Below are 8,540 nucleotides of genomic sequence, written 5' to 3' on the forward strand. Positions count from 1 at the left end.
ACCCAGGGGAGAGGACACTGGGACACTGCTGGCCAGAGGGACCAGGGGTGAGGACACTGGGACACTGCTGGCCAGAGGGGACCCTGAGGGACGTGATGCTGAGACACATCTGGCCTGGAAGCGCTCTTGAACCCTGCGTGCAGCACTGACAGCCCTGCCGGGACCCAAGGCTGGTGCCACAGTGCATTGTCAGCCACAGTGAGGGTGCTGAGCGCTTCGGGGACTCTGCAGATCAGCAGTGGGCTCTCCCAGCGTCCCAGACTCCAAGCCACAGGAGCAGAGGCTGGCGGGATGGGCCGAAGTGGAGAGCACACGTCCCAGCCACATGGAAGGTTCCAGAAATGACAGCCCGGTGAGGCGTGTCACCCCAGTGGAGCCCATTCCCTCAGTCTCAAGAGGATGAGAAAATGTGGGTTTTTAAGTGGAAACTTGCAGATTTTGGGGAACCAATTCAAAATGTCCCCTTGTCTGAACATTCCAAGCTCCACCTTAAAAAAAAAACAACCACACTCTAACAAGTGGACCTTGCCCCAGAGCTTCTCTTACATACCCACCTTCCACAGTCACACACTGTGACACGACAATCCACTGTTGCCATAGTCATGTACTTCTAATGTTTCAAGGGAAGCCTGACGTCTGTTTTTATGTGAAGTCACAATCCAGGAAATCCACGTTGCCCAAAGGCACCAGTTCCTTGGCCATCGCTGGCTCAGGAGACTGCAGGGTTCGCAGCACCCACAGCTGACCTCAGCGACCCGAGAAGTGGCCGGTGTGCCTGCGTTTCATCTCTGCGAGGAGCCCGCCGACCACGACGCGCCAACATTGAAGAAAAGGAAGCACACGCTATTCAGTCAGAAGAGCTTTGCGGTGCTGCCGGATCAGGGGGCCGTGTCACCCTCCCCATGGTGGGACCACAGCAAGTGTCACTAACCGCCCACAGCACACGCTGGGACATTACTCGCTGATCACCGCACACTCTGTCTTCCACTCAGCCTTCCAGCGGCCACTCCCCATGGCACGGCAGACAGCCAGCACGCCAATGCGGTTTTCTTGCCACATATGGTGGAGTCCGGGTCATCTGTCACCTTGCTCAGGGGCCCATGTTGCCTTTTTGGACACAGTCATCCACTTAGCCTCATTGGTCCTGCGCAGAGCCGAGTTAACAAAGCAGTCCCGAGACCGACACCCCTAGAAAGGATCTTGCCAGGTTGGCCCTGGGCTAGCGCCTGGTAACCTGAGTTTCAGGAGGGTTCCCAGCCGTGCCTGACCCACACTGCTCACGCCAACAATGGGCTCACACTGCCTGCCAGCTTCCCTCCTGGGAGCCTGGAATTTCTGCAGTGGGCAGATGAGCAGCTGCCACTGTGTGCCTGGCTCTGGGGTCCGCACGAGCACTCCCAACAGACGAGGGATGACAGTTCAGTTCACGTGGCCATTCCAGCCCCTTGCTGGGTGAGTTTGGTCCACCTGTGTGACTCCCCTGTGGAAAGCCTATGCAAGCCCCTGGCTTCCTCTGGACGCTGTCCTGCGTGCTGATTGCTTTGTACCCTTTCACAGTAGAAATGGCAGCCGGGAGAGCCACGCATGCCCCGTCCTGTCCGTTCTCCTAGATATTCTTCATTCCCAGCACAGGTCCTAGCTCGCTGTGTCTGCTTCTGTGACGACAGTCCTCCAAAGCGTTTCATCTCTGTGCTCAGGCTGTGTCTGCACGCTCCATGACAAATCAAGACTCCCTGCAAAAATGACTAGTGTTGGTGCCAATGTGCGGAGCTCAGCGTCCCAGATCCGGTACTCACAAGGTGGCCACGGGACTCCTTTGTGCTCAGTTTTCCTGTCTGTGAAGTGTGCACCGTGTGGACTTGTGTATGCAACGAGACAATGCGTGTCTTAGACCTCGCTGTTGTCAGAGCTGAACGCTGGGAAGTGCCTGCGGTGTGACTGCTCCAGGTTGGGCCACCTGGGAAAACGTCTCCAAGATGAAGTTCTGCATGAAGAATGCACGTTGAATGACCGTTGGACCACCATGCGGAAGGGCAGGGAAGGAAGCAGGACTGGGCAGGGGGCACCGCCGACCCTCTGTCCAGCCCAAGGAAAGCCTCAGCGGGCCTCATAGGTAAGCTGCGGTCCAGCCTTGTCAAGGAATCTGAGTGGGTTGCACATTTCTACCCACACATCAGTCACTGGATCCTCGCTTTCAGGGGAGGGCACAGCCCTGGCAGAGGCAGCTGCCCTGTCCTTGACGTTCTCACAGCGAAGACCACGCTGGAAGCCCCCCAGGCTGACCAAATCCTCTCCTTGCAGGGGGGTCTCGGTGGCTCATGGGAGCGCCACGCACAGGGAAGAGGATGATGAAGGTGATGACGGTGACGGTGATGACGGTGACGGTGATGACGGTGACAGTGATGACGGTGACGGTGATGAGGGTGACGATGGTGACGCTGAAGACCAGGCTGCAACACAGAAGCAAAGACGTCCGCTTGCAGGCTGGGGCGATGCAGTCAGACGAAACCACCTCCTCCCTGCTCTGGAATCGCCTGTCAATCTCATTCTGCAAACTCCCCCATCAGCTGCTGGCTGTGGCGATTTGGGTCTGATCTATTTTAAGATGTGTTTTCAATGGAGTTCAGATCGGGGCTACTCAGAGGGCTCTTGGAGACCGGTTCCAGCATCTGCACAATTTCTTTAAGTGCCACTGTCCCGGCCCTGTAATGGGCTTGGGTAATTACGGCTGCTGCTGCTGTCGGCTTTTAGTTTTAAATACATGGGAGAAAAAGAGGGCTTCAGAGGAGCGGCTGGAGTCCATCAGCTGCTTGTCTTGTCCTGGACTCCTGTCTTCCCTCTATCTCTTGTTGGTGAGCGAGGCGTTAAGTAAGAGCAAAGCTCACAGGGAGCACCAGAGATGCTGCCCTCCTTGCCCAGAGAGAGGTCTGACTGAAGGCTCTGTCAGGACGACTGCACTCCCAGTCCAAGACCCCTGGGGCCTTCAGGGGGCTGCACAGGCTCCCAGCCCGATCCACGCTCCCCCGGAACCTCCCAAGGCAACTTTATGTGGTCTCAGCAGGGCGCTCAGCTCGGATGAGTTCACGCTGGGTTTGGTAGGGCCCCAAATCTAGCAAATGATCCTTATAAAAAGAACAGAGCACACAGGGAGATACACACGGGAGATGACAGAGACGGGCACGGGAGAGAGGTGGCTTCCAGCCAGCCCCGGGGGCCAAGTGTGGCTGATGGCACAGGAGCCGAGAGAGATGGCCGTTGAGCAGTCTCCCTCCAAGCTCTGGGAAAGAACCACCCGCCAGCACCTTGACTGTGGACGTCCAAACTCCAGAACTGTGCAAGAACAAGCGCCTGCTGCTGCCGGCTAGCCGCAGGTGGTATTTTGGTACCACGCCCCCCCGGTAACTGACACAGCGCCAGAAGCAGATGCAGGAGCAAACAGCCCGGACTCCTGCGCAGATGCTGATGGCCTCAGAAAACCGGCATCGCTCCCGCCAACCACGGGTGAGACGAGACCGATCCACTGATGTTGGAGTGAAAAATAACGTTGGGTCAAGAATTCCACCTGCAAAAACTGCAGATCTACACCCGAGTGAGAAGGGCCACGTGGTGGGGCAGGCACTCACTGAACGAGCGCTGGTTTCTGCACCTTCGGGGCTGGAGACGTGTGCGTCGGCACCTTCCCCTGGCCCAAGTCCACTGCCAGGACCCCTCCGCAGTGTTCGTCCGGCCCAGGGAGGTTCCCAGCAGTTTGTTCACTCAGGCCTAGGTCCTTTCCCTCCCAGGGCCATCCCGCAGTCCACAGCGGAGTCCCTTGCACAGCTGGAAGCTGGCTGTCTCCGTTTGTTACCTGGACACGAGATCCAGCGCCGTCCCCCTGGAAGGCACCGAGGCAGGTGCCTGGGGTGGTGCCCTTGGCCATTTGGCCACGCCCAGTGGGGCTGGGCCTGTGGACCAGGTTCAGCAGCTGCCTTCAAAATCTGTTCCGGGCCCTTGGTGAGGCCGCTTCCGCCGGGAAGCAATGGCAGCCAGGAGCACTTTCCCCTCCTCTGGGAGCACCCCCAGGATCCTCCGTGTCCCGGCTGGAGGAGAGATTCCCACCCCAGCTCCTGGTTTTCTGGGAGACACAAAGGGCGGGGCCCCTGCAGGACTTAACCACATCCTCAAGCACGAAAGGTCCCCCTGTAGCAACCGCTGGGCGCCGCCTGCCTTCCGCCCGGACGACCTCTGGAGGCTCCTTGGGAATGCTGAGCATCTTAGCCAAGAACTCCCAGACTTGGCGAGTGCTTCCGGGCCACAGGTGCCCAAGGCCAGCCCTGACCTGCACGCAGAAGCGGGGCTTAAGATAATTTGTTTCCACCATCTTTCTCTCAAGGTGGCTTCTGCAAAGGTCTGGGAAATCAATCGCAAAATTCAGCGTCAATGTGTCCTTGCAGCAGCCCAGGTAGCAAATCATTTCACTGGATTCCGCTGGCTGCATCCTGATGGGAGATCAGGGCGGGGCTTCGAGATACCAGGGGCTTCCTTTTCGCAGCTGGTAAAAGCCAATTCCCGAGAGGATGTGGATTTGAAACACCGCACCGGCTTCATCATTAGCCAGCGTCATTTAATCTGCACGGTTTAACCTTGCACCCAGCATCACCTGGAGGTGGACAGAGCGAGAAAGGGCAGCTCCTTGGGGCCCATGGACAAGGAGATTCCAAGGAAACTACTCAGCAGGGAGACGTGGATGTGGCTTTGTGGAGGCAGAGCAAGCCTGCCGCTGGTGCAGGCGCTCAGAATGTCCCCGAACACCATGACCCGTGAGCTCATTCGTGCCTTCACACGTGGGCGCAGCCCTGTGTGCTGTGTGCGGTCAGCACTTGGCCAGCTTGCGGGCTGCTGCTCGTGGTGATAAGGTAAAATGGCTTTCACACAAAAGTGAGTACGATGAAAACCACTGACCGAGCGGCCCCTCCAGAGTCCACTCCCGGAGGGAAAAATCCCATGAACAACTTGCAAATATCCTACCAAATTTCTCTTGTTCTGTCCAGCAAAGCTGCTCTGTGCCCCTCCTTCTCCTGTGTTAAATGCACAGGATTAAAGTCTACCATCGAAACAGCTTCCGAACGGCAAGAATTTAACTCTAGAAAGTAAGTAAAAGAGAAAACCTCACCTCCCATGTTCCACAGCCGCCTCCCAAACACACACATGCACGCACCCAGCACGTACTCAGCACACGGGGCTGCTGGGAGCTGGCGGAACCTCAGGCTCTCAGCCAGGATCAAGGTCACGTATTTGAAGGACAAGCTAACCGTTGTCATTTCCTGTATTCTGAGGCACCAGGAGGAGGAGAGAGAGAGTGTGTGTGTGTGTGTGTGTGTGGCCCTGAGTGTTTGCAGAGTGAATCCAGCCCTGAGACTTCCCCAAGGAGACAGTTAATATGGGCGCTGGTGGAGTGGTGCCAACTCTGCCATGAGATTCTTTTGTGCATGTGAGACTCCGGGTGGTAACACTTCCCAGTCCACACCCCCACGCCCTCCCCCCCACCTTCCCCATCCCCAGAAAGAAAGAAAAGCAAAACAAAACCGAAGCCTGGACCTCTATCTATATATAGATATATAGATGTTGAGACAGAAGTTGGAGCCAACACCATGGATAGGCCAAAATTTATTTCTCTTATTCATCCATTCCTTTATTTATTCAGCCATTATGAGTAATCACTTGCTAATGAAAGGATTAGATCTCCTTCGTTCAACCTTGTCTAGTGTTCTGGGGGCACTTTCGCTTTGTCTTAGTGGGAGCCAAGTCAAGCAGATTTTGCTTCCTAATTCCCAGCAGCTGAGAAGGCACTGGCTCTGCCTGTCTGATGTGAGGGAGGGAGGTGGCCCCCCGATGCCTGGAGAGAGGAAGAAGAGCAGGGACTTGCAGAGCTGTTCTGGATGAAGCTAAGAATCAAAGGAGATCGTTCTGGCAACCTTCAGTGATGAGACTCTAAGCCCGTCCATTGCCTGTCTCCCATCTGCTGGGAGGGTGCAAACTTCACTTATTGGAGAAGGATGAAACAGACAAGCAATATAGAAGATCCTAACTCATACCCGCTAGTTGCTGAGGTGTCCCGGAAACCCAGAGCACTGTTTCAGACCTGAGTAGCATTCTCAGATCCTCTGCTGGTCGGAGCAGCAGATGGGACTTACAGTGTCTGTTTTGGGATTGCTGCTCACACATCTCACAGATGGTAGGACTGAGAGCAGGGGAGCTGGGAGTCTCCTGACCAGGGTCTCACAGCTGTAAGCAAGGGAGATGCTGGGCCCTGGCTTTGGGCACCTGCCTCATCTCTACTGGCAGTAACCTGGGATAGCCACTCCACTTCTCTTCTGTGAAGCCACTGTGGCCCCGCTATGAGAGCTCTCTGTCAGCACACCTACCTTGGACTGGCACTTACTGACCTGTGTGGGATGTCTCCATCAGACTCAGATGCTTTGTAAGGAGTGATCTAGTCTGATGCATGTTTGTATCTATAAAGACCCTCCCGCAGGTCTTTCTGGAGGAGCTGCCCGAGAAGGCGACGCCTCAGTCACCCCCAGCGAGCGGATCCTGTCTTGCGTGACGGGACCCGAGACTCTGCGCCCATTTTCCTGGTCGGATCCTCTACTGGCAGGGCTTTGGGAAGCTGCAGGGCACTGAGGTCTATTCTGCACATGGTAGGAACACACTGGAGACCTGTGATGCGAGAGCTGCTACCAGGGGGTGTCCGCTGTACGGGATGAATTAGAGGAGGACCACAGGGGGACAGTGCACCTGCCGAGCCATGGAGAAGGCAGAGCGTGGCTCAGCAGTGCAGGTGTGAGAGATGGCGGGGTTCTGGGAGTTCTGTGAGCACAGGGACTAAAGGATTTCTTGACAGATCATGCGTAGAATGCGAGGGGAAGGACGGCGTGAGGGAGAACTCTGGGACGGTCGCTCTAAAATGTGATTGACGTGGGGACCGCAAGCAATGCACGTGAACCCCGGAACTGAGTGGCAGAATCCTGGGACACGCCCAGCAGCCTGTCTGGAACGCCTGCCAGCTGATCCTGATGTCCAGTGAAGTCCGAGAATCACAGCCCTAAAGACCGGGCTGTGTGAGTCCGGAGTGGACAGCTGGGCTGCCAGCCAGAGGCAGCAGATCGGGCGGTAGACTGGGGACAGTGTTAGCATTTAGAGGGTGCTGGGCACACTGCTGGGTAACAGGCTTCGGGGGTATCTAGTTAGCAGCTGTCGGCATACACATTAGGTTAAAAGTCATCAGACTGGGCGACGTCACGCAGGCAGCAGATACAGAGAAGAGACTGGAAGCCTGCTCGGGGGAGGGACTCCCACCTTAGCCATCAAGTGAGCCTCACAGGGCGTGTGGTCCTCTATTGGAAACCTACCACTGGTGTGGACAGGATGCTGTCTGTTAGTCCCAGCGGAGAGGAGCAATTTTGCCCTCTGGCTGTCACGACTGGGTCATGTGACCCTCGTAAACTCAGCACGCCCAGGGACACGGGTACGTCTGCCTTTACTCCACCAGTTTCTTCTCTTTGTAAATGGATGACTACCAGGGCCGGCGCTGTGGCTTAGCAGGCTGAGCCTCTGCCTGTGAGACCAGCACCCTATATGGATGCTGGTTCATGTCCCGGCTGCTCCATTTCTGATCCAGCTCTCTGCTATGGCCTGGGGAAGCAGTGGGAGATGGCCCAAGTGCTTGGGCCCCTGCACCCACATGGGAGACCCAGAAGAAGCTCCTGGCTCCTGGATTCAGATCGTCCCAGCTCCAGCCATTGTGGCCATGTGGGGAGTGGTCCAGCAGCTGGAAGATTCTCTCCCTCTGTGTCTCTCTGTCTGTCTCTTCTCTCTATCTCTCCCTCTCTCTGTAACTCTGCCTCTCAAATAAATAAATACATCTTTTTTATTTAAAGATTTTTGTTTATTTATTTGAGAGGTAGAGTTACAGACAGTGAGAGGGAGAGACAGAGAGAAAGGTCTTCCATTTCACTTCCAATGGAAGTGAACCTTCTATTGGTTCACTCCCCAAATGGCCACAACAGCTGGATCTGCACCAATCTGAAGCCAGGAGCCAGGAGCTTCTTCCTGCTCTGCCTTGTGGGTGCAGGGGCCCAAGCACTGGGCCATCTTCTGCTGCTTTCCCAGGCCACAGCAGAGACCTGGATCAGAAGTGGAGCAGTTGGAACTAGAACCAGCACTCATATGGGATGCTGGTGCCGTAGACGGAGGATTAACCTACTAAGACACAGAGCCAGCCCCAGGAAACAAATCTTTAGAAAAAATTCCAGGTATCTAAAAACGTCATCATGGTAGACGCTTCCTGACCCTCTGTGGATGAGACCTGGATGCCGCTCACGTTGGGCATCCGGGCTCAGGCTTCCCTGGTCCTCGAGGGCACAGCAGAGGCGGCCCCTCCCCCACCCCATCAGTGCCGGATGCTGGGGCTGAGCGTTGCTGTGAAAGAGGCCAGCGTGTCTGGTGGTGGGTGGTCTTCATCCTCTCGGGAATCTCATCCTCTTCGGGACAAGAGCATC

Source organism: Oryctolagus cuniculus, chromosome 21 (genome assembly GCF_051225735.1).
Source record: "Oryctolagus cuniculus isolate XC-2025 breed Fujian yellow rabbit chromosome 21, ASM5122573v1, whole genome shotgun sequence".
In the NCBI taxonomy this organism is placed as follows: Eukaryota; Metazoa; Chordata; class Mammalia; order Lagomorpha; family Leporidae; genus Oryctolagus; species Oryctolagus cuniculus.